This window comes from Accipiter gentilis, chromosome 9 (assembly GCF_929443795.1).
Source record: "Accipiter gentilis chromosome 9, bAccGen1.1, whole genome shotgun sequence".
Lineage (NCBI taxonomy): Eukaryota > Metazoa > Chordata > Aves > Accipitriformes > Accipitridae > Astur > Astur gentilis.
Window position 1 is genome coordinate 22,445,346 of NC_064888.1, and position 26,828 is coordinate 22,472,173.

At 52.5% G+C, this 26,828-nt stretch overlaps 1 long non-coding RNA gene across 1 annotated transcript in view; it reads right to left on the minus strand.

The window, feature by feature from the left end:
• LOC126043094 (uncharacterized) overlaps positions 1 to 26,193 on the minus strand; it is a 78,993-nt gene extending 52,800 nt beyond the window's left edge. The window contains exon 1 of the long non-coding RNA XR_007507337.1: positions 25,891 to 26,193. This is a non-coding gene — a long non-coding RNA (uncharacterized LOC126043094). The remainder of the gene's footprint in view (positions 1 to 25,890) is intronic.
• Between the last annotated feature and the right edge of the window lie 635 nt (positions 26,194 to 26,828).

A 26,828-nucleotide genomic window follows, 5' to 3' on the forward strand; every position in this document is an offset into this window, starting at 1 on the left:
CAGGCACTCTCAGCCGTTTCGCACCAAGGTTGGGGTGCCCCAGCGCCATCACCCCGGCCAGGACCTGTTTCCGCACCTTCCCCCACTCACGGTGTTTCCCGTGTTCAATCCCCGCTCCCCGCTGACACTCGAGACGTCCTGGGAGTGGAACAAGGATGGTCAGAAGCCATTCTGAAGTGTGCCCCTATCCCCTCGCACGTATCCTCTCCGGACGGCTATCCTGCAGCGATGGAGCTGGCCACGTGAGGTGCAGACGGACAACCAAGATCTTGCAGAGTCCATCCCCGGGCTGATCCTGCTCAGGCATAGTGGGGCTGATTCAGTGGCAGCTGTCAAAAGTGAGCAGCATTGTAATCGCTGGGAGGGAGAAGTGACGATGAAAAACAACAGTAGCCCAGTTGTTCCCTGGATTTAGAGGTGTCCAGCAAAGGGGGGAAAAATATGTCGCTCCTTTTTCATTTCACTGTGATGGATGAAGAGGCCTGCGAGCGGTCTGTGTTTTAGTTTTGCATTAGGAACTCGAGCCTTGCCTGCTTTCTGAGGCACAGTGTTACAACAGAGAGCCCACATCAGAAGGTGTTCCTAGACGGTGAAAGCTGACATGAGTCAGAGAGGGACTTTTAACCGTCCCTTTTAAGACTCTCCGTTAAATGTTTGGTTAACAACACTGAGGGTTACTGAATGCTGGGGAGAAATGATGCTTCAATTAAAGATACTGCCTACTTTGTATGTGAGTATTGGAAGAACTATAAACCGCTAAAAACTGCCCTAAGGAAATCAGACTCCTGCTATCTCCAAAAGAAAAACAGAACGGAATAAATAAATAAATAAATAAATGGTAGCACTTGTTGATTAAAAAAAATAATCAGCAGCTCATGCCACACGGAGAAAGTAATCTCAATGCCACAAACCAGGGGGAGAACTGGAAATGCTACCGGTGGGTGACAAGGAGGCTTTGGGGCATTCAAGGTTTGCCATTTTACGGATACTCAGACCCACCAGAGCCCTTTCCTTTCCCACCGGTTTCTTTCCTCAGACAGGGAGCATGGCTAAGAGGGAACTTACAGGGCAGCTCGACTTTGCCGTCCTCTAAAATTAACACCACGTCTGGCTGCTCCCACGCGCCAGGAGTAAGTTTTCTGAACATTCCCCTGCCAAGTTATCCTGGGAGGTGAACATCGCATTTTTTCTTGTACGGACGGAGAGACGGATCTTGACCATCGTTGGGGCTGTGCTCACCTGGCAGGTTTCGGACCTACGTGCTAAGGACAGCCCTGAGGAAGGCCCTTCACAGCACAGTCAGCTTCTCCAGCTGGCATTTTGATCACTTCTGGAACAGGTTAACGCTCCTGAAGGCGGCCACGAGGTTCAGGCATTGACATCTTGGCGAGGTGCGCAGGGTAGTTTGCTTTCCCAGTGTGTAAATTGCGGCAGCTCCAGCCTTGCCTGTCAAAAGGCATTTTGGCCATTTGCGGGCTGGCGGCTTGGCTGTGCCATGCCAGCCAGCCTCCCTCCATGGAGAGCTGCCGGCTGGGCGATGGCCAGCAGCACCCTGCGCAGCCCTGGCCTCCACCACGGGGCCCTGCCCATCTGTGTCTCTGCTGCAGACTCCTGTCTCAGTTCTGCTGCTCAAGGCTTGAGACGAGAGGGGGGATCGCTGGGCAGCCCAGGTGGGAAACCAGCAATGTCTAGTATAGGCACAGCGGTACCATTTAAACTGGACTTCTCCTGATCTAGCTGGTATCTCTCCAGATGGGCTTTTCCCTCCTGCCAGGGAGAGCTGCCCAGCTGAGCCTTCAGCAGAAGTACGTTGCTGATGGAGTTCACCGACGCTGCTTAGCAAAGATTCAGCTTCAGCCATCGCCCCCAGGAAGCTGATTCAATTCTTCTGCATCTGGTGACTGCTGCCTGAGGTCGTGGTCTTTCGTAAATGAGCTGATGCAATGCTAGGGCCATGGTGCAGGGCAGCGATGAGCAGAGCCACGCCACAGGCAGCACAGGCCATGAACTTCAGCACGGGGTCTCTTTAGGAACGCGTGGTCCAACGTAAGGCTGTTTCCACCTTCCCGAGAAGTCCTCCCCACAGATTCATGACCCAGCTGAGGCACTGTGCTAGTGAAAAGCTCTTGGAGAGTACTTTTTGTCAGAGGGTCTCTCAGTTTTTTATCAAGGTTGGGGAAAAAAGAGGCACAAACCAGCAATGGGGGTCATCACAAGAAGCTATCTGTGAGCAGAGTCCCTAGGAGAAAGAACGGCTGCATTCCTCTCCTGGGATGCACTAACCAGCCTGGTTTTGCTACCACAGTGCCAGGATGCAGGGAAAAAGCATCAAGGCTAAGCTAAGGATATTTCACCAAAACATTTTCCTTCCTACTCTCCCCTCAATAAAACCCCACCAAACAAACCCCCCCAAAGGTATTGCTTTTCCATCTAGCAGTAAGTTTTGCAAGGAGATTTCATCTGGTGTCGACATATTGGAAATTTTAGTGAATTTCCTCAGTTACTCCCTCCAAAAATGTTGAAAAAGCCACATACACAAAAAAGCTTGCTGCAAGGGCTTTGCAAGGTTTGCTTCATGTTGTTTGTTTATCTTCTTTGCCAGCCTTCCCTGTCTACCCCTTTTTCTTTTTCTTCTATTTCACAACTGGAAGTTGAAAAAAAAGAAGAGGGGACTCAAATAAAAGAGGGAATAAGCTGAAAACTGGGGAAAGAGCTGACCCCTGCCACTTCCCCTCTGCCAGAAATAAAGGTTTGCAAAAATTCTCCTAGGATTATTTTTCTGCATCTCTTGCGTTGTTTTCCTGAAGAAGTGTGAAGCAATTTCAGCTTTAGAGCTTTTTCTAGTGATAGGAGAATCATGCCATGGGCCTTTCATCCAAGGAGAGGTGCAGGGGTGGTTTTCTGTCATTTCACCAATCCTCCTTTCTTTCTCCTCCTTCCCCTCATAAAGAATCTGCTCTTCAAAGGCATCGAGCCCTCTCTGCAGAGCAGATGAACACCAGCATGGTTCACCACTGCTGGCAGCAGTTTCAGAGCTTAATGGTCCCCCTGGTTTTGACAGGTTGACTTCTGGGCACAGTTATGTGTTGCAGAGAAATGAGGTGGGGGTCCACGGCTACAGAATGAGTTGGGACGAGACCTGGCTCACACTACAGGAACTCAGAGTTAATGCCTGCCTGAAAGGTGATGGCAACTGCAGGTCCTTCAGGATTGTCAGTCACAGGAGTTCAGATGCCAGGGGATCAGATGCCAGCTCGTGGGGTTGCCACCCTTGTTTAATATTGCTTTCTCCCCTGGACTTTCTTTTGGAATCTGGTAACCCTGTGTTGTATTTTCACACGCCCTTCCTCTGCCAGGAAAGGTAGCAAATGGCTTTCCTTTTTGGAATGGAAAGCTAAGACTCTTGTGTAGTCACCTGGCTCCAGAACCTGCGGCTCGAGGAGTCGGATATCATGGCATCTACCAAAAGTGAGGTTTATGTTTACAAAAAATGGCATCATCTTGCTCGCTTGCTCACTTTCAGACGTGTTTCCTCCCCTCCTTAAAACATCACCTCTTGCTGCATAAATTCAGTGGATCCCCCAAACTCCTGAAGATCCCCTGCTCCATCCTCACCCTTAAAGCATGGCTAAATTCAGTGTGGGTTACCTGGGCTCTTCAGTTAACAGCTGCTATTGGGAGCTCCCAAAAGAGCAGCAGCAGGCAACCCCCCAGCTGCCTTCCCACAACTGCCTGGGGAAGGGCCAGGGCTGAAAGAAGAAGCTGGTGCTCACTTTGCCACCTCGTTGCTGCTGCGTGGGACATGTGGCTTTAGAGAGAGGCGGTAAAGTAGCAGAAACCACTGGCGTGTCATTGCCAGGGTCAGAAGGGAAAGCAGATATGACTGGGGTGACAGGCCATGCCGCCCGACTGTGACCAGGATGGCTAAATTCCCTGCCATTGGTGCAGTAATCTTATCAGCAGCGAGCATTAGGCTGATAACACGCTGATGACTGGGATGAGGTGCTTACCTCTGCCCTTTGCCCCATCCCTTGCTGCCTGACTCAGTACCAGACCCCCTGCCCATCCTCCTCCCCTCCTGTTACCCCAAACAGGCTTTGCTCCCAGTCCTCGGGCTGCCAGCAGCAAGAACCCAGCCGGTATTGTCTAAACAGGGCCATACAATGGGCAGCATTGTTGACACTGGATTTTTGCCCTCATTAAAGATGACCTCACAGCCCACCCCTTGGCCACTTCAGCCAGCCCCTCGGGACTGTGAGGCTGTCTTTTGAACTCGGGTAAATAAATTGGGAGAGGAGGGGGAGAAAGGGATGGGGAGCAGAGGAACACAGCCGTCTTTGTGTTGCCACCCTCTCTTCAGCACTGGTGCTCTCTGGTGTCTTTCTACCCACATCAGACACGGCAGGCCAGGTGCCAAGGAGCCAGCATGCTGAGCTCACCCTCCCCGGCCTGCCTGCGTTCGCTGGGCAGTGACACCCTCCGCGGTTCTGCAGCCTCCCTCCTTCGGGTTGCAATTTGCTCCGGTCATCTCGGCTGTCCTTTCTCCTCCTCCAGGCCTTCTGTGCCTTCCTTCCCACACCTGCAGCCCACACACCTCCTGCCTCTTCCCTTCAGGCTGAGACCATCCGCCCAAGCATCCTCTGCTGCCAGCATCGTGGAAGTGCCACGCAGGGACCTGGGGAAATGCCACCTCCTAGTGGCAGCTCTTCCGACGCAGCGTCGGTGGCGTGGGCAGTGCCGCACCGTCCCCTGCTCCGTGGTGTCACCCAGGTTTAGACGCAGCTAACACACCTAAGATGCCAGCCGCACCTGAGGGTGGATCCGTGTGGGGAGAGAGGTGATGCTGGGGGGCTGTGAGCGTGAGCCCTGGGGACGGGTTGCCACATAGTCAGCACAGGGGCAAATTGCAGCACCAGGAAAGGATGAGGGCACATCCAAGGTCAGTTTGCTGCTGCTCCTGTTGGGCAGAGCGCGGCGTCCCATGCCGCTACGTATCCTCTTTCCACCATTGCCTTCTACCCTATCTCCTTGCCGCAATAGCGGCCTGGGCGTTCGGGGGCTGCCCAATGCTTAAGAGAACAAAAACGGTTCCCCAAAGTTAAAAATAACCTGGGATCTAGAGGTCAGGAAGACATCTCCCCTCCAAGCTGCCAGCTGAATCCCAGATATTTCTTCTCCTTCTGGAGAGGTTTCTGATAGACTCCTGTTAGGGAAAGCAGGCATACCCTGGCAGGGAGAAACTGGTGGGGCTGCCCCGAGAACGCATACATGCTGCTGGCATGAGAAGCAGGAAGGACAAAGGGAAAACTTGCCGGACCCTCGTCCCAACCTTCCCTACTCTAGGCTTAGCAGTGGCACACAAAGGAAAACCTCAAAGGTGGGGTGCGCCTCTCCCTTCCTGCCACCCCCAACTTTGCCTACATCCATACCTCAGTCTCCTTTAAAGTGAACACTTTCTCTCCTCTTGGGCAATGGGACTAGAGCAGAGAGCTGTCTTTGTATTCCTCCAGAAGCCAGCCTTGCTTTTCCTCATTTCCCTCTTTGCTTATCCCAGTGAAGAGCTGTATCTTGCGAGCGGCATTTTTGTCGTCTGTAAAGAGGAGGTGGTACTTGTGTCCTTTGTCCAAGTCCATTCACAACTGAAAATCCTTCAGGATTCCCACCCGAGCAGAGTGCCTCCCCACCGTGATGTGTGATGGGCTGCGGCAGTGTGCATGGCTGGCCGAGGAAAGGACATTTGGAGTCCTGAAGGAGAGAGGTGCTACAAGCTGTTACGTTTCTAGCCAGGAACATTTTTAGGTCTCCTTGCTGGGAATGAAGCCCTTACCCGCCTGCCTGGTTTAGCTGCCTTTCCAGGTCTTTAAAGAACCTGTCTACCCTGTCTCCTTTAGAGAATGAAGCTGGAAACACACTCTTCCCTTTCCACATCTACTCCCTCACTTAAAGAAAAGGGCTGCAGACCTCTGGGTTCATGTCAGTTTGGGTGGGTAAAATGCCCCGTGCTAACCTCGTGTTTGCGTTTGGAGTGTTAATAGGGGGAGAGATCTGTTGCAAGCGTCAAAGAAATCCTGGGCAGGTAACACGGAAGGGACCCTGCAGTCCAATGTCTCCTCTTAGCTATTTCTGGTTACCTTTTTAAAGTGTCCTTGTTTTGTCTCTGAAGTCTTGTGGCAGTGCTAACACAGAAGTCTCATTCAAAAAGTCAACCTGCAAAGGCCGCTTGCAAAGTCTGGTCCTCATGGAGAGCTGCAGCAGAGGATCGACCACCACATGCATTCACGCATTCACTCATTCACACAGCAGGCATTCGGTGTGTTCTGGAAGGTATGCGTTTTGCTTCCTCCGAGCTGTGTTTGAGGGGGTCATGTTTGCAGAGAATTCAGGTATAAGCTTCGAGACCAACCCACGCTGGACCTTCTCTAGTTGATAATGCCAGGCGATTTTTATCCCTGAGTCTTTGCGAAAAGCAAGTAAGGTAAGGGCGAAGTAGCAGAATTGTATGGCTTTTGGTGTAGAGTTACAGGACATTACCACGAGTGTTCTTACCCTCCTAATTTTACCTAGATGAGGATGCTTGTGGAGGTTTTGGGAAACTGGGCTAAGGGCACCCACTTTCAGAGGGTTGCTGGAACGGCTCTGGGATCCATACCTGTAGTGCAGCTACTCTGAATGTCCCTGCTGATATATGTGATGGAAGACAGATCAAGCTTCCTACTTCTGCAGACTGTACTAGACTAGGAAGAGTGGAAAATATGTTGGAGGTCACCCTGCTTAGATTTCCGGTAAGATCTTGGCAAATGGGATACCCGGACTGAAATAAATAGGATGCAATTCACTAGGCAAGTACGAAGTTCTAGCTGGCGGGGAAGAGTCAACCGTCCAAACCTATGCTGGGAGAGTAACTTGGTGAGATGGCAGTTCTGCAGATAAGGGTCTGGGGGCAAGAGTGGAGCATGTGCTCACAATGTTGTGCTACTGTGAGCAGAGAGAACTGTAGATGAAGAAAGAGTAGCATAGGGAAGACACATGGAGTAACCGTCTGGTTCTGCTTGGCACTGGGGACACCTCAGCACTGAGGTTTTGCTTGGTTTGCCCATTGTGCCATTCTGCTTTTTAAATAGTCTGCTGGCTCTGTGTTGTGCCTTGGGAATAACAACGCTGCAAAAGGAATTAGGTATAAAGATTAGCAATCCTAAAACTTGAAGAGCCTCCCTGAACAGAAGAAGTAACACACAGGGAGAATCCAGGCAAACTTACCCTGTTCTGCACCAGCAAAGCTTCTCTTCCATGTTGACACTGGGCTGCGCAGCTCTGGGGGATGGATGCCCGTCAGGACGGCACCTCTCAAACCACTCGCAAAGGGCTGCCATGTCACCCCCCCAAGGATGTCCCCACCTGATCACAGCTTCTGTAATATGCTGGGAGCACCCCACGGGGACCCCAGCTAACATGCCTGAATGCTGGGGTAGGAGTCTGGAAAGTGCTGGAAAGCAGGTAACAGCTAGCTGGTGTGCAAACACGCAATGTTGCCGGCGACTGGTAGGGCCCCAACTCCTCCTCTTTCTCAATCAGTCAAGTTTATCCTTAAAGAGCTGGCTCAACCAGGTGATTGGCTCATCCCTGAATATCGAGCACACGTAGCGTCTAATCCCCAAACTGATGCCAGCCTCTGGCTTTTCAAATGGCCACCTGAGCCCTTCTTATCTTGTTTTCCTACCTATAAAATGGGACCTTCATGGATTATTTGGAATGACACGGCCAGGAATGAGTAGAGGAAAACAAGTACTGTGCAGCATAGGACTGGGCAGGTTGAGTTGATATTGCACTGTGGACAAATGATTTTCATCTAAACAATGGTTTGGTTAGAGAAAACTGGTGGACAAAGGCGGAAAGGTGGGGAATCATTTTCAGCTCCTGAGGAATCTGCCTCTCTGGTCTCTAGCCAGGACTTGGCCAGCACCATCCCCCCGAAAATCAGTGGAGTGAGCCCAGGGCATGTTGGGGTAGGACTAGGGCAGCTCTTTGGTGCCCAGAGGGTGCCTGCCTTGGTTTCCAAAGGTGTCAGGACTCCTCGTTCTGCGTGTCCTCCCTGGGGCTCACGACTGGATCTCAGGAGGTGCCAGGCCCTCAGGTGCAGGGACCCAGCTCTTGCCCTGGTGCTGCTGGATCCATCACAGACACCCTTGGGATCTGTCACCCTTGGGGACAGGGTCTCTCCTCTTCTGCATGTGGGTGCTAATGTGAGTCTCAGCCAGGGACTAGGGGGAAAACCAGCGCCAAAATGCCAGCAGTTGACACCTGAGGGAGAAGGAGAGGAATATTCCTGCAGCAAGTGTCAGAGATGCTTGAGGTTTTGCTCTGGAGGTCCCTGATCTCATCGCATCTCCTCTCTAAAGTTTGCTCCAGGCATGCTGGGAACAGGCAGGGTGAGTTCTCACGGCCATATACGAGTTACATGACAGGTAAGCAGTGCTGAGGATGTAAGTTTGAACGGCTAACCCAGTTTTATCCCTCTGGCCCCACCCCTCGGACTTTCCCTAAATTATCTGCATGGGCTATCTGCATTGTCTGCCCCTGCGGGAAGGCCCTGAAAGGTGGGAGCGCTCCCTCGGTCTCTCGCCCAGCCCCTCTCAACATACAATGATTTAACTGCAAAGAGCCTGGCAACTTTCAGCAGGTGGCTGCTGGTGGGGACTGTGGTACTGCCCTCCATGGCACGTGTCTGCCCCTTATGCTGCAGCATGTGGATGATGTGCAGGGAGCAGCAACCTGCCAGAAAAAGCTTTCACAGGTGGAATAAATTGCACTCCCTTCATCCCAAACACCTGCACTGGTCCTCAGGCAGGATCGATAGCTGAGTGCTCTGCCTTGCTCTTGAAGGCTGGCTGCCTCTCACCTGGTTGGTGGGTGTCTCTGTAGCTCTGTCCTGGCAGTGGCAGGATGGGTCTTGTTGGGGCTGTGCTGGCTCTTGCCCTTATTGTCTTTATTAACCAGGGTGACAGTAGGCAGTAATCGACTGGGTTTGGCAGGGGACGCCAATGTGGTGTAGGAGGTAAGTGCTAGTGGGACTGGGATTCTCAGCGCTCGTGGCTGCTGCGGGATGTGGTCCCAGGCAGTAGGAGCCAGCTGAGAAAGGGGCCGTGCAGGTGGGACCAGCTGCACGAGGGGGACAAGGCATCGAGTGCCCAGGCGGCTGTCGTGCGCCGCCTGGCCCAGGAGGCCTTGTGGAGCCACAGCCGAGCCCGAGTCGGCAGTGCCAGAGGGTTGCTAAACGAGCTCACAAAGCTTGGGCTGTGGCAGCAGGAGTAGCAGAGGTCACTGTGTGAAGCCATCCCGACACCGGGAAGGCACCAGCTGGAGAAATGTGCTCGGCAGTGGGCACCGTGCCCTCAGGGAGGGAGCAAATTTGGGCACAATTCAGGAGGGAGTGAGGAAAATAGGAAAGAATGCGAGGTGTGTGCTCAGTCTGAAGGAGCTTGGTGGTGGCGGCTACAGGAGAAACAAAGGGAGGCAAGGACAAGGCTGGAAGGAGACAACGATCCGTTTCCTCTCCGCACTGAACGCGAGGGAACGGGGTTACCTTGCAGTAAATGAGATTGTTACCAGGCCTAACTCTGGCTCCCAAATCTTGCTCAGCCTGCTGGGACAGTGGTCCAGCCCGCGCCTCCCCCCGTGCTGTCCTCTGGCCCGACACAGGCAGGCGTCTGAGGAAGTCGGCAGCTGCGATGGCTTGCTGTCACCGAGAAGAGCCATCTCTCCCTCCACCCACAACCTCCCTGGGACAGGGGGGACCCTCATGGAAAAGGCAGCTGCCCCAAAGCCACGTTACTGGGTGGCTGCTGGGATGGCAGCACAGGTTTGTCCTCCTGCATGGGCTTTGCTGCGCGTGCGTGGGAGCTCTGGGCCGCCTCTGCTCCTATGGAGGGACCACCTGAAGAGCTGGCTGCGGTGGGAGAACAGTGTTACCCGGCCGGGGCGAAGAGCACACGCTGGCCCCTTGACCGGCGTTTCGCAAGCGGATTCTGCGTGTCAGCACTGCTCGCCAGCCAGGCCTCTCGGGGCCGGGGCCGGGGCTCTGCCGCCCGCCGTGGGCGGCCGCGGCGGCGGCGGCGGGAGGACGGAGCGCTGCTGCCACGCGGTGGCCGGGGCCGGGCGGCACCTCGCCCTCGCCGGGAGCGGGACGGGGAGCCCGGGGCAGGTGGGAGCCCACCCGCCTTCAGAGCGGGGTCACAGGCAGGGGAGCGGGGATGGGAGGGGGCCAGGTCCCGCTGCCGCCTCGCGTGGGTCTCCGCTGGTGGTCTGCCCTTCTCCTTCCCATCAAGCTGCCGCTTTTCTGTTCAGTGCGGTCCTGCGCTGCCGCGCGGCTCGCAGCTCACCCGCTTGTAGAGAGCTTCACGCTTTGGCTGTTTGCAGGGGAAAGGGAAGAAATCGGGAGATGGATCTGGCCCGTTGACTCCTGCAGGGTTGCCGCAGTCCGGCAAAACCTGCAAGTGTAGGATTGCAGCCCTCGAAGCATCCCACGGATCTCAGCTGCCGAATTGCACCCCTGGCAGGGGGACAAGTGCCGGAGGTAGGCCGGACCCAGATTGCTGAGGGGTTTGAACGCCCTCCTCGTGGGATGCATCCAGAAAGTCAGAAAAGGTCAGTGATGCTTCCGGTGAGCTTTCCCCAACGGGGCAGCCCTGTGCCAGTTTGTAGCCAAGAGCCACGTGCTATAACGTTCCTGGGAGCTGCCCAGCAAAACTAGGTGGTCACAGTAGTGAGTTTAAGAGCTTTACTAAACTCTTAAGCGTGTAATCGGTGAGTAGATGAAAAGCACTGAAGTACAAATAATAGCCAACGAAACCACTCAACATTTCAATGCAAGATTTACTGTGGATGAACTGGAAAGAGCATAGGCCTTACCTACGCTTCAGAGACTAAATGCTTAAAAAAGTGCTGGTGCATCTAAAGGTGGGAAGACCAGCAGGAACACAAGTTGAGGAGGAGGGGAACAATGCCACAACAGAGACCTTCTTTGACTAAGTCTCCCATTATATGAATTATGGTATTCCATCAGGAAGCTGGGTGTAGTGATGCTGTTTTCCATCGTGCTTGCTTCTGTTAACAAAGCTGATGCAAACTCCCACCTCACCTCTCACTTCTGATGTTTCCTGTTATTTTTTTCCTATCCGCTAGCCTACGCGTGAGCATAACGTTCACCAGTTTAGGCCGGTACTGTCTCGTAAGCTGCTTCTCTTCTTCAGCTAGCCCTTCCTACTTCTGTAGATTTAAACCATAGATTTACTACCTTATCATGGAAGCATACTGAGCGCTGTTAGAGAAGGCCTCTTTGGGACAAAACAGACAAGGTAGTGAGTTCTTGGGTGTGGACCTCTTCTTGCTGGGGTTGAGCTACAGAAAGGCAGGCTGCGTCTGCCAGGAACCTGGTGGGATGGGAGTCTGAAGGTCTTCCTTGCTCAGCTCTCTTTGCCTGCCATAGAAGATCCAGCCAGTTTTCTCACCGCTGCGCCTGCTTTTATTTTCTTTCCTATCCGTGTAACCTGCGAGTCCTCTAAGGGAACAGGCTATGCAGGGGCTAAGGATTCCTGACTACTGGAAAGGCCTTTATGGTAGAACGCTTTTCTCTAGTTGTATGACACACCGCTTGCTGGCTGGTTCTTCACTTTGTGCACAGAGATGTCGAGGGAAAGCAGCAAGCGGTCTGTCTGAATAGTCAGTGGCTAGGGTGAAGAGTTCAGAGGAACAGGCCTTCCAAACAGGTGTTTAAAAACCAGCCCATGCCCTTTCAGGAGAAACCAAGGAAGAGTGATCAGCATCCCTTCCTCTCACCTCATCACGCTTATTCAACACGAGCCTGCAACCTGCTGTATTCTCAGGGGTATGATGCAGGGACTCGCCTGCACTTGGCAGGTGGCTGGGCTGGGGAAGAAATCTTTGATCCGAGCCCTGCTTTGCCTTTGCAGGGACACTGACAGGTGTTTACTTGTCATACGCCACGGGACACAGGCTGTGGGTGTCCCTCCTTGCTGGCTGGGCTAAATCGGGGTCAGAGGAACACCCCGTAACCAAACGCCCTGCCACTGGCACTGGCAGCAGCCCAGCCTACGGGAAGCGGCTCTTTGAGCACCCTGAAGGAAGCTGCTTGACTCTCTAAGCGTGGGTCACCTCTGGGAGTGAAGTGCTCGTTGGTTGCCACCCCAGAGCCAGTTGCATTGAACAGGAGGAAGTACGTTTTGCGTTCAAGCCAGGCCCCTTAGGGCACTTGCGCTTCTTTAGGTGCGATGCCCACCTGGGTGTTCGTCCCTGGCCACAGTGCTTCAAAGACAGACTTTCCTCTCGGTAGCGCCAGTACAAGGTTGGCTCGGGCAGCTCCTCGGAGCGCAAAGCATGCTTGCTGCGGAGATGCAGCATCGGAGCTGTTAGCCAGCTTCTGGGTGTTCTTTCACGGCCATCGTGTCACATCAGGGCTCATCAAGGCTGGACCGGCCCTACTGGAATTGGGGCTACAGGAGCTGTGCGGCTGCTGGAGAGTCACTGGCGCAGGAGAGCTCAAGGCCCTGAGCAGCCAGTGGGAGCCATGGGGCATGGAGAGTCCCATCCTAGACCCCATTCGCAAACTGAGACTGCCATGCTGAACGTCCTGGGTAAAACCAGCGGGAAGGATGTCCGCAAGGCCTCAAGTGCAGAGAGGACATGGTGATTGGAAGTGCAGGCTTTAATGCTTTTTAGCTGATGTGCAACTCAACAGAAAATTCTGTAGCAGGTGTGTGTGGTAACAATGCACACAGGCCCATATGCGCATCCGCATGTATTGCAACGGAGGTTTAAGAAAACGGCACCCTGCAGGGTGATAGTAAAGGTTATTCATCATCAATATCATACTAACAGACCAAGAATATTCAGTTACGAAATTCTGAAAGGAGGAAGAATGACCATTTTCTTGTAAAGGACCTTGTAACTTCTTCCTACACCCGCTTCCTTCTGCTCAGCCGGAGTTGCACGTGCCATTCCCCGTGAGTTTGCAGCCAGCCAGTGAAATCCCCACTGAGGGCCATTGCACAGGTACATGAATGCAAGAGCTCTCTCCATTGTGTTAGGAAGTATGTGTTAGTAAATATATATTTATACATATACAGATGTTTGTGGAAACTTACTGCCAGGTTGTACAACACAGCAACAAGTTTCTATAGCTCAGTTTCAAGCTGTGCTTGTCCAAGATGCACTTCACTCCCTCTCCACCTTCTCCTCCCCCTCGGATAGATTTCTCCTGATGGATTGGAGACACGTAGGGGTGCCTACTGATGCAGTTCCTGCGTCTTGGTCCGCAGACAGCAGCTTTCATCTTTCGCGTTTGCTCCTCAACGAGTCTCTCGTGAGACGGTTGGATACCTTAACCTCTGCACATTCTTAGAACAGGAATGGTATCAAGGAAGTCAAATGCAGAGAAAATCCGCTTGTTTGATGCAAAAATGGAGATAGCCAGAGGAGGCTTGGTTCAAATGAAAAGTAATGAAAACACATTTATGTTAATAAACTGTGCCGGGGAAATTTTCAAAGTGCAGCATAAGCAGCTTACTCGGCACCGAGGGACTCTGCTTGGAATTCTACTTTTCCCCTTCTGATGTTTAACAGTCGATTAGTACTGCCACCACCACTTTCCCATCCTCTCACCCTGACAGAGTCCCCAGGGATAACCACCAGCTCTAGCTCAGCTCACGTTGCCTGGAAGTGGGAACCAAGTGCTCGTGTGTGAGTTGCAGGGGAACCTGCTGAAAACGGATTACTGCCAAGAGAATGGACATAGTACCATAAATAACACGGGAACTTGAGTGTAGAATTATTTATCCACGGCTGTGCCTTTGCTTGTTTGTTTTAGTTGCAGCAGAGAGTGACTACAGTATACGGTGTAGTGCTATAGCTTTCTTGTACAAGGTTTCTCAAGAATGAGACCTCTGGGGAACCTTAAACCCCTGTGATGATTATTAAGCTCCTGGAAGAAAACTGAAAGGACTGTTCAAAATCCAGATAGAAACTGGTTGTGTTATTGAGCTGGACACTTCAGTCCGGGTCCTCCAGCAAGGGGGTAGGGGTGGGGAACTGAGGACCTTCGGAGCTGAGCTTCCAGTCCTGCTCAGCGCAGAGAGTTAGTCTGGAACTGGTGTCCCAGCATCGTCTCTGGCTGATGAAGTAAGTTCCCCCCAGGGGTGCTTCAGCAGTGGCTGGTGAGCTCCTGGAGAGGCTGTCCTCCTGAGTCTGGCAAGCAGATTTCACTTCAGTGAAATCGCAACAAGCGCCTGCTCTTTATTAACTGACTGAACTTTTTTCTAACCATGACACCTAAATGCTTTGTAGTTCTAACTCAGTGTTCAATACTGCTGTTTGGGGGGGATTTATGAACCCTTTGGTGCTCTCTTCTCCTTACACTGGGGATTTAAGGGTGGGACGTTGTCTCAAGGTACGTGTGCTTGGCACCGCAAGCCGTAAATGGGATTTTTTCCATGATATGAGCTAAACCGGCAGAAAGGGCGCAGTCCTCCAAACCGGGAGGTGGGAATGACGCAAAACCTGCCGTCTCGTGTTGTCCTGCGACCCCTTTCCTCCCACAGTGATGCAGCTGGTGGAGCCTCGGAGCTCAGGCAGTGCCCGAGCAGGCGGCAGCGCGAGGCCGTCCTGACTTTCTGCCGGTGTCCAGCCGGGGGGAGCGGGGACGCGCACCAGGCGGGACAGGGGCGGGAGGCGGGGCCCGGTGCCGGCTTCGGACGAGGTTGGCTGGGACGCGGGACGGGCGGGGACACGCTCCCCAGGCGCGGGCTGCGCGGGCTCGGCAGCGCGTGCTGCCAGGTGCAGCGGCGGGTGGTGGGTGCAGCGGGTGAGCGAGGGGTTGGCAGGCGAACACCGAGGTGACTTGGCGGGGCCGCCCTGATGCCGGCTGAGGAGGGAGGCGAGGGGCAGCGAGCCCGCAGGCGAGATACCGAGGTGCCTCGCCAGCCGCAACTCCACGCCCCCGCACGGGGGAGGGAGCGGGGCGAGGCGGGAAATGCGAGAGTGGCTTTGAGAGAAGGGAGCCCCGGGCTGAACATTGGGCAGAGCTCGCGTACGGGCGGTGGGGCTGAGGGCGAAGGCCACGATGACGCCGGGGCAGAGGAAGGAAAGCGAGCGTGCGGGAAGAGCGCCGGGCTGGGAAGGTAGGTAAGCAAGCGCTGAAGCGCTTTCGGTGGGAAAGGCTGTGGCACCTCATGGAGGGGACTGCATCATCGGGAAAGGCTGCGGTACCACAGGCAGGGAATGGCATTCAGGAGGCTTCACTTGGAAAGGATGAGGTACCTGAGGCAGTGGACGGCTTCGGGGAGGCTTCAGCGGGAAAGGCTGAGGTACCTCATGGAGGGGTCGGCATCGAGGAGGCTTCAGTGGGAAAGGCTGAGGTACCTCATGGAGGGGTCGGCATCGAGGAGGCTTCAGTGGGAAAGGCTGAGGTACCTCAGGCAGGGGACAGCATCTGGGAGGCTTCGGCAGGAAAGGTTGAGGTACCTCAGGCAGGGAACGGCATCGAGGAGGCTTCGGCGGGAAAGGTTGAGGTACCTCATGGAGGGGACGGCATCAGCGGGAAAGGCGGAGGTACGTCATGTTGGGGATGGCATCGGGGAGGTTTCACTGGGAAAGGCTGAGGTACCTCAGGCAGGGGACGGGTTCGGGGAGGCTTCAGCGGGAAAGGCTGAGGTGCGTCAGGCAGGGGACAGCATCAGCAGGAAAGTCTGAGGTACCTCATGGAGGGGACGGCATCAGCGGGAAAGGCTGTGGTACCTCATGGAGGGGATGGTCCCGAGTGTGTTTCTGCGGGAAAGGCTGAGGAACCCCAGGAAGGGGACGGTTTCGGGGAGGCTTCAGCGGGAAAGGATGCGGTACCTCAGGGAGAGGTTGGCATCATCAGGAAAGGCTGAGGTACCTCATTCAGTGGACGGCATCAGCAGGAAAGGTTGAGGTACCTCCTGGACGGAATGGCACCAGCTGGAAAGCCTGAGGTACCTCATGGAGGGGACGGCATCGGGGAGCCTTCGGCGGGAAAAGCTGAGGTACCTCAGGCAGGGGACGGCATCGAGGAGTCTTTACTGGGAAAGGCTGAGGTACCTCAGGCATGGGACGGCATCGAGGAGGCTTCGGCGGGAATGGCTGAGGTACCTCATGAAGCGGACGACATCAGTGTGAAAGGCAGAGGTACCTCATGGAGGGGACAGCATCGGGGAGGTTTCATTGCGAAAGGTTGAGGTACCTCAGGCAGGGGACGGGTTCGGGGAGGCTTCAGCGGGAAAGGCTGAGGTACGTCAGGCAGGGGACCGCATCAGCGGGAAAGGCTGAGGTACCTCATGGAGGGGATGGCCCCGAGTGTGTTTCCGCGGGAAAGGCTGACGTACCTCAGGAAGGGGACGGTTTCGGGGAGGCTTCAGCGGGAAAGGCTGCAGTACCACAGGGAGAGGTTGTTATCATCGGGAAAGGCTGGGGTACCTCATTCAGTGGATGGCATCATCGGGAAAGGCTGAGGTACCTCATGCAGGGGACGGCATCAGCGGGAAAGGCTGAGGTAACTCAGGAAGGCGTCGGCATCGAGGAGGCTTCATAGGGAAAGGCTGAGGTACCTCATGGAGGGGACGACATCGAGAAGGATTCAGCGGGAAAGGCTGAGGTACCTCATGGAGGGGACGGCATCAGTGGGAAAGGCTGAGGTACCTAATGGAGGGGATGGCAACAGGGAGGCTTCTACGGGAAAGGCTGAGGTACCTCATCGAGGGGATGGCACCAGCGGGAAAGGCTGAGGTACCTCATGGAGGGGACTGCATCATTGGTAAAGGCTGAGGTACCACATGCAGGGTATGGCATTGAGGAGGCTTCACTTGGAAAGGCTGAGGTACCTGTGGCAGTGGACGGCATCGGGGAGGCTTCAGCGGGAAAGGCTGAGGTACCTCATGGAGGGCACGACATCAGTGGGAAAGGCTGAGATACGTCATGGAGGGGACGGCATCGAGAAGTCTTCAGTGGGAAAGAATGAGGTACCTCAGGCAGGGGACGACATCAGCGGGAAAGGCTGAGGTATGTCATGGAGGGGACCGCTTCGGCGGGAAAGGCTGAAGTACGTTATGGACGGGACGGTATCAGCGGGAAAGGCTGAGGTATCTCATGGAGGGGTGGGCATTGGGGAGGCTTCAGCGGGAAAGGCTGAGGTACGTCATGGAGGGGACGGCATCAGCGGGAAAGGCGGAGGTATCTCATGGGGTGGATGACATCAGGGAGGCTTCACTGGGAAAGGCTGAGGTACCTCAAGCAGGGGACAGCATCAGCGGGAAAGGCAGAGGTACGTCATGGAGAGGATGGCCCTGAGTGTGTTTCCGCGAGAAAGGCTGAGCTACCTCAGGAATGGGACGGTTTCGGGTAGGTTTCAGCGGGACAGGCTGAGGTACCTCATGGAGGGGATGGCATCAGCGGGAATGGCTGAGGTACCTCATGGAGGGGACTGCATCGGGGAGGTTTCGTTGGGAAAGGCTGTGGCACCTCATGGAGGGGACGGCATCAGTGGGAAAGTCTGAGGTACCTCAGGCAGGGGATGGCATCAGCGGGAAAGGCTGAGGTACCTCACGGAGGGGACAGAATCAGGAAGGCTTCGGCGGGAAAGGCTGAGGTACCTCATGGAGGAGACGGCCTCAGCGGGAAATGCTGACGTACCTCATAGAGGAGACAGCATCAGCGGGAAAGGCTGTGGTACGTCAGGCAGGGGACGGCATTGCGGATGCTCCACTGGGAAAGGTCGAGATACCTTCAGGCATGGGACGGCATCGGAGAGGCTTCAGCGAGAAAGGCTGAGGTACTTCACGGAGGGGACGGCATCAGGGGGAAAGGCTGAGGTACCTCAGGCAGGGGACGGCATCGAGGAGGCTTCACTGGGCAAGGCTGAGGTACATTAGGCAGGGGACGGCATCTCGGAGGCTTCAGCGGGAAAGGATGAGGTACCTCATGGAGGGGACAGAATCAGCGGGAAAGGCTGAGGTACCTGATGGAGGGGATGGCCCCGAGTGTGTTTCCGCGGGAAAAGCTGAGGTACCTCAGGAAGGGGACGGTTTCGGGGAGGCTTCAGCGGGAAAGGCTGTGGTACCTCAGGGAGGGTTGGCATTATCGGGAAAGGCTGAGGTACCTCATTCAGTGGACGGCATAAGATGGAAAGGCTGAGATACCTCATGGAGGAGACGGCAACAGCGGGAAAGGCTGAGGTACCTCAGGAAGGGGTCGGCATCGAGGTGGCTTCAATGTGAAAGGCTGAGGTACCTGAGGCAGGAGACGGCATCGGGGAGGCTTCAGCGGGAAATGCTGAGGTACATAATGGAGGGGACGGCATCATCGGGAAAGGCTGAGGTACCTCAGGCAGGGAATGGCATTGAGGAGGCTTCATATGGAAAGGCTGAGGTACCTCATGGAGGGGACGGCATCAGTGGGAAATGCTGAGGTATCTCATGGAGGGGTCGGCATCGGGGAGGTTTCACTGGGAAAGGCTGAGGTACCTCAGGCAGGGGACGGCTTATGGGAGGCTTCAGCGGGAAAGGCTGATGTACGTCAGGCAGGGGACAGCATCACCGGGAAAGGCTGAGGTACCTCATGGAGGGGATGGCCCCGAGTGTGTTTCCGCGGGAACAGCTGGGTACCACAGGAAGGGGATGGTTTCAGGGAGGCTTTAGCGGGAAAGGCTGAGGTAACTCATCGGAGGGACAGCATTAGCGGGAAGGGTTGAGGTACTGCAGGGGACTGCATCAGGGAGGCTTCACTGGGAAAGGCTGAGGCACCTCTAGGCAGGGGACGTCATCAGCAGGATAGGCTGACATACCTCATGGAGGGGATGGCATCAGCGGGAAAGACTGAGATACCTCATGGAGGGGATGGCATCAGTGGGAAAGGCCGAGGTACTTCATGGAGGGGATGGCCCCGAGTGGGTTTCCGCGGAAAAGGCTGAGGTACCTCAGGCAGGGGACGCCTTCAGGGAGGCTTCAGCGGGAAAGGCTGCGGTACCACAGGTAGCTATCAGCATCAGTGGGAAAGGATGTGGTACCTCATGGAGGGGATGGCCCCAAGTGTGTTTCCGCGGGAAAGGCTGAGGTACCTCAAGAAGGGGACGGTTTCGGGGAGGCTTCAGCGGGAAATGCAGTGGTACCTCAGGGAGGGGTCGGCATCTGCAGGGAAGGCTGAGGTACCTCATGGAGGGGACGGCATCAGCGGGAAAGGCTGAGGTACCTCATGGATGGGACGGCATCGGGGAGCCTTCGGCGGGAAAGGCTGAGGTACCTCATGGAGGGGACGGCATCAGCGGGAAAGGCTGAGGTACCTCAGGCAGGGGACGGCATCAGCGGGAAAGGCTGAGGTACCTCATGGTGGGGACAGAATCAGGAAGGCTTCGGCGGGAAAGTCTGCGGTACCTCAGGAAGCGGACGGCATCACCGGGAAAGGCTGAGGTACCTCATGGAGGGGACGGCATCGGGGAGCCTTCGGCGGGAAAGGCTGAGGTACCTCATGGACGGGACGGCATCTGCGGGAAAGGCTGAGGTACCTTCAGGAAGGGATCGGCAACGAGGTGGCTTCAATGTGAACGGCTGAGGTACCTGAGGCATGGGACGGCATTGGGGAGGCTTCAGCGAGAAAGGCTGAGGTACCTCATGGAGGGGACGGCATCAGCGGGAAATGCTGAGGTACCTCATGTAGGGGACGGCATCAGCGGGAACGGCTGAGGTACATAATGGAGGGGATGGCATCAGCAGGAAAGGCTGAGGTACCTCATGGAGGGGACTGCATCATCGGGAAAGGCTGAGGTACCTCAGGCAAGGAATGGCATTGAGGAGTCTTCATATGGAAAGGCTGTGATACCTCATTCAGTGGACGGCATAAGCGGGAAAGGCTGAGGTACCTCATGGAGGTGACGGCATCGGGGAGGCTTCTGTGGGAAAGGCTGAGGTACCTCATGTAGGCGACGGCATCGGCGGGAAACACTGAGGTACCTCATGGAGGGGACAGCATCTGCGGGGAAGGCTGAGGTACCTCAGGCAGGGTACAGCATCGAGGAGGCTTTACTGGGAAAGCTGAGGTACCTCAGGGAAGGGACGGCATCGGAGAGGCTTCAGCAGGAAAGGCTGATGTTGGAGCATTCGAGGAATGCACATAAGTCGACCCAATATGTGTGATAGAAGGGATTCAACTTTATTTGCACGGATAGCTCATATTTATACAGTTTGCGATAATTATGCCTACTAGTCCTAATATGATTGGAACATTGCTAATGTTTATTCATTACTAAAACACACCCACTGGTGATTTGCAGCTATACGTGTTCCGTAACTTTCTCATGGGAACTTCTTCAAAAGTTACTTATGAAGTTATGCCAAGGTCACACCGTCCCTGTCTTTCTCCTGATAACAGCGAGACCAGCTGTTGTTTTTCTCCCGATATCAGTAAAGCCAGCTGTTTTCGGCCAAGGCCTAGTCTTGCTGCTCAAACTGACATTCTTTCACACAGAACTCTGCTCGCACAACTTTTCTATAGACCCATGTCCTTTCTCATCAAGCCAATTCCCAACAATTCCCCCTTTTTCTTTTTGTGCCAGTAGAGCTTGGTGTGTCAGCTCTGCGACTCCTTTCATCATGCACCCATATGCAATTTTAACTATTACACAGATTAATATCAATATACCCAACCACCGTAAGGCTTCTTTAATCAATGACATTAGCCATGGTGTTATCCCGCCAAATATTGACTGTAACACTCCATCAAACCAACTAGTTTCTTGCTGGATCTTTTGTGTATGTTTTTTCAGCCAGTCTATTTGTTTGTATATAGTTTGAGGTAAAATTTTAACACCTGCTCTATTGCCCTTTGCAAAGATCTATGAACACAATTAATTAAACACAGTAAAAACAACATTATACCTAATAAAATACATAAGAATAAAAGACTGTTCAGGTAATGCCAATGACACACAAAAAGAGATTTGATTAATAGCTTTAGCTAGTGACACCCAAATATTCTTACTGTCCCACGGCATTAACCGATGTGGATCAATCACTGGTGTCACTGTCATGCTGCTTACTACAGTCAGTGTGTTCCATATCAATCTCAGCATAAGGTTTCAAATTTATGGGTAAATCAGGAACGTATCTGCCAGACATGGATGATGTGATTTTTTTTTTGTCCAATTGCTGCCAAGGCTTGCCATCCCAGTGCACTTAGTTGTCTTGTAGAAGTTAAGCTATCGCTGCCCCGGAATAAATCCAGCAGCGGCTGTAAGTCTGTATTTGTAATACCACAACAAGGTCAAATCCACTGTAGGTCTCCGTTTAAATCTTTCTCCCTCTTTTTGTTTTTGAGCAATCCAGGCTTGCTTAATAACTTGGGATGCCATTTTCCTTAATAAGCTGAACAAGGTAAAACTATTACAATAGCTAAAATCACAGTAACTACAATAATGCCCATAATTCTTTGAGCCAATCTGTTACCCCTAATGACCCAGACCATGAGGACTATTAGGAAAATGAACCATCCATACATTCTTGTGCCATCTTGCTCCACGAACTCAGCCCAGCAATCGGTAGGTGCCAGCTTTCCGCGGGCGTCCCCACAGAGGCAACGACGGCCTCACCGTACACCAGCCCGATGCTCTTCGGAAAATCCCGGTATTTATACATTTGCAGAGGAACGGGTTTTAGCACACGTGGCCAGCGGGTGCCAAAAGTCCGCCTTGGTTGCAATCTATGACGCCTGTGCTCGCTGGCCAGGCGCGCTGCACGAGTCATAGCCATCTTGTCTATTGGTTCCTGGGCTTTACGATACAGTTGCGATGCACAGAGAATCTTGACCTGTTATGTTAGCCAAGGTGACCTATACATTAGTTTTCGGCTGAGGTAGTATTCATATTGCCACATCATCTATGATGGTCCAGATGATGATGGTCGTGCAAATCGAACAGGAGTCCGCCGTGGGCCTGTATCTGTGGAAACACAATCAACCTCGTTCCCAGGTTATTAATGGAAATAGACCTTACCCCTAATTTTGGCTTTAACTAACTTTTACATTTACCCCACACTGTCTTCCCGTAATCACACTATGTTTAATCAAATTATGCTTAACACACTTTTTACCTAAAGCAAGTTCTATATACAATAAGGCACGCTGTTCTAAAAACCTGTCTGAAGGACTCAGTGTCCGCTAGTAATACTCTATTAGTTAGAATCTGTCGGATCAGTGGCTTCAGCACCCACCGGTACCGTGCCAGTTGCCATTGGGACAATTCCGGGTCCAGCATCAGTGCGAAGCCATGGCTTGACCCACTTAGCCGGGATCTCCCAGTAAGTTTTACTTCTGCTGATCCGCACCATTTCCCGGATTCTGGGTCCTTATACATTACCATGATTCCTGTACTTTGTCGCGTCCTTTCTGCCTGTAAAAGAACATGATGCACTACCATTGGTGGGTCTTTGTGATCACCTGTCAATCTAAGATAATTTAGCACAAATAAGGCTTTGGCCAATCGTTCCTCTGGGAGTAAGCCCTGGGTTCCCCCCTTTTGTTTTTGCAGCATGTTCTTTTAGGGTTTGGTTGGCCCATTCGACAATAGCCTGTCCTGTGGGAAGATGTGGAATACCGGTACCATGGTGAATTCCCCACAAATTACAAAATCGAGCAAATCGTGTAGAACCATAGGCTGGGCCGTTGTCCATCTTAATTTCTTTAGGCACACCCAGTACTGCAAAAGAAGCGTGAAGATGTCATTCAATATGTAAGGCCTTTTCTTCAGTTTGTGCCGTGGCCCACATTGGCAGCAGGATAGGTATCAATACACACGTGCACAGAACGCTTTGCACCGAACCACATGACATGGGTGACGTCCATTTGCCACAACTGCAATGGCAAAAGACCTCGTCGGTTAACCTCACGGCCCAAGCCCAGCCCTTCCTTTTGATAATCGGGGCATGCTTTAAAGATACCTTGGGCATCAGTAAGTGGTAAGTCAAATTGCTTTGTTAACATCCTAGCAGGTTGGTGCAAGAACGCATATGATTGAGATCTATAATGAACAAATCCCATTCTTCTGGAAGCATAACTGGACACAGCAAACCTGGCTGCAGGGCTCCCATACTGTCCATCACCGCATTCACAGCTCTGAGATCATGTAACAGTCTCCATTTCCCACTTTTCTTGGGAATGGTAAATATTGATGTATTCCATGGACTAGTAGAAGGAACAACATGTCCCGCTCTCAATTGGTCCTCAACTAACCCTTGTATTTTTAGCAGCCTTTCAGAATTTAGCAGCTACTGATCAATCCAAACAGGCTCATCTGTTTTCCAGTTAATTTTCAGAATTGGCTACCCATCAGTGACCGCTCCTAAAAAGGATGCGTCACTAACATTGCCTTCATTTGGCTCAATAAATCACAGCCTACGAGGCCAAACAATTCAGTTGGGGTAGTCATGACATACGGACACGTCGTAATGTGTTCACCATCGGGGAACACAAATGTACTCAGTAGCTGACTTACTAAGGTGGCTTGTGTGCCCCCTATCCCAGCAATACCAAAATTTGGATTGATCGATGGCCATGATGGAGGCCAAATGCATCGTGAAATAATCGTAACATCAGCCTCTGTATTGATTGTCATCGGTTTCTTGATGACAACTCCATCGGGCCCTTCCAATTGCACTACCTTTTCTGGTTGACCTCTTGTTGTGTCCATGGCAAAGTATACCTGCGGTTTCCCTGTGGAGCCGAATCCACCATCTCCACGTTGTACTTCACCTGGGTTCGGAACACACGACCTGAATGGAACTAATTGTGCTATTCTGGTACCTTTAGGAATAGAAACAGGAGGGATTAAAACATAAATCATAATTTTCACAGTCCCACAATAATCTGCATCAATAAGCCCTGGGAGCACCAGAATTCCTTCTAGAGCTGTTGAAGATTGCCCCATTAAAAATGCACAAAGTCCAAACCCCAATGGTCCCTTTATGTTGACTGCGGTTTCCACATCCACTCCGGAGCTTTCTGCGGTGGCGGATCTGGTGGTTGCGAGGCTGCCTGAGGGCTGGCAGCTCAAGCCCCTTGCATTCGTGTTGTCGCGCGAGGGGCCTTCGCGGTCAGTGTGAAGTTTCCCTTCTTCCTGTATTCTTGGTGGTATGGTTATCTTTCTTACACTTGTTGCAGCACTTACTGTTAACAGTAACTGTACATTTGCTCCTAATGTGTCCACGTTTGCCACAGTTAAAACACTTGACCAAGGGTGTCTTACTGGCCTTGTGTTTCTTTGTAGCTCCTTGGAGAGCTGTGGCAGCGTAGGCTACTTTCTGTGAGTCCACTGATCAATCCGTGTATTCTACCATATCAACGACGTCTGCATTTTTCGGCAAATTACACAATGCTTTGCGTGTCTTTTCAGTAGCATTTTCAAAAGCGAGTATTTTGAACATGTTTTCTTTCATGCCCTCGTTCATGTCAGGGTGGTCATAAATTGTATTCTCCTGTTTCACCTGGGTGAAAGCATGGCTGTACATATTGTCTGGTATGGTAAGAAAAGCTTGATACGCCAAGATCTGTGATAGATGATGAACCTCAGTGATACATTGTAACTGAGCGTTCCCTGATGCAAAGGGTCCAGTACCCATCGGCATCTGCGTGGTTACTCCCCATAGGGGATCTGTTTGTTGTCGTGATGTTGCTTGCTCCCTATCACAGAACTTCTCCTACTGCCGGAAAAACACTAACATTTGGGCGGGTGTCAAAACCAACTGTGCTAGCTGTTTAATATCTTGAGGTATCAGCGTATCAGCAGAAAAAATGAATTGCAGTATTTGGTGAGTTAACGCAGATTTGATTCCGTACTGTCTCACAGCATTCCTTAATTTCTCAATGACCTTCCAGTCAAACGCCTCCCATTTTTTCTGTCCATTTGATGCAATAACTCGGAATGCTTGGAGCATAGTCCCTTCTATAATGGCATCTTTTATTACACCCCTCCAATGTCTCTGCCTTTCTTCTGCAGCGGCTATTACAAGCGGCTCCGCATCTATCACGGGTGCGGTTGTTTTCCCCGTCTCTTTTCCGCATTTCCTTTAACAATTCTAACATTGTCTCTTTTTGTTCTATTATTAGAGTAGCCAAGTCCTTGTTTGCATTATTTGAATCAGGGTATATGCTAGGTATAGTTTGTTCACGTTGAACGGTGGTATCTGGGGACTGTTTTTTCGTAGGCAGATTTTTACTCACTCCCTGATTCTGTAGGGTTTCCTTTAATCGTACGGATAGGGAGGCTTGGGAACTGTCAGATGGCTGATTAATATCGGCAGTCCCAGGGAGTGGAGCAGAAGTCAAGGGCACAGGAGCAGGCGAACAAGCTCCAAAAAGTCTCTCTCGCTGCATTATGTTTTTCTCCCCGCTTTTCCCTTTCGCTTGCGGTTGGAGAGAGAGAGCAGCAAAAGCAGACGCAGACGCTTTACGATCTGCTTTCATTTCTTACAGAGTTGTCTTAATCAATTTCCATAAAGTTGCAAGACCTTTAACTTCTTTAGACCCGTCACTAATTTCATCCCATAGGGAGGTTCCGATAACATTCCAGGTACTAAGCTCAAAAGCTGTACCCACACTAATTGAAAGGTTTCTGTCCTTGCTTCATTAGTTTTTTAGCTGATTTATCATCGTCAATTACCATATCCCATAATACGTCTCCTAATCTACGCCATTCACTCTCCTCAAATAATAAATCCGGATTCTTAACGCATCCCTTAACACGACCTAAAGCAACTAATCCTGAAACTTGCTTAACGCAATTTATCCCCGGTTTTCTAAAAAGCGCTGTAATAATTTTAGGGCTACCTCTTGATCCATTGCCGGCCGGCTTCTTGATACTCCTGGGTGCTACCTTGATTAAGGCACCTCGGTTAAAAAGTCTTTGCAGCCTTTTTCCAGTAGCCCTCACTGATGGCGAACCCCTTTTGGATGGTCCAGGCATGAGAGTTAACACACCAACCAAGACGATCAGAGTTCGGTTAATCTTTTGACCCCCCGGTCGCTGCTACCGGTGCTTCTCAGTGTCCGTCGCTCCAATTCCCCTTTCTTTGGTCCCTGTTCGGACGCCATTTGTTGGAGCGGCGGAGGAATGCACGTAAGTCGACCCAATATGAGTGATAGAAGTGATTCAACTTTATTTGCATGGATAGCTCATATTTATACAGTTTGCGATAATTATGCCTACTAGTCCTAATATGATTGGAACATTGCTAATGTTTATTCATTACTAAAACACGCCCACTGGTGATTTGCAGCTATACGTGTTCCGTAACTTTCTCATGGGAACTTCTTCAAAAATTACTTATGAAGTTATGCCAAGGTCACACCGTCCCTGTCTTTCTCCTGATAACAGCGAGACCAGCTGTCGTTTTTCTCCCGATATCAGTAAAGCCAGCTGTTTTCGGCCAAGGCCTAGTCTTGCTGCTCAAACTGACATTCTTTCACACAGAACTCTGCTCGCACAACTTTTCTATAGACCCATGTCCTTTCTCATCAAGCCAATTCCCAACAGGCTGAGATAACTCATGGAGTGGACGGCATCAGAGGGAAAGACTGAGGTACCTCATGGAGAGGACGGCATCAGCAGGAAAGGCTGAGGTACCTCATGGAGGGGACAGCATCAGCGGGACAGGCTGAGATACCTCATGGAGGGGATGGCATCAGCGGGAAAGGCTGAGGTACCTCATGGAAGGGATGGCCCCGAGTGGGTTTCCGCCGGAAAGCCTGAGGTACCTCAGGAAGGG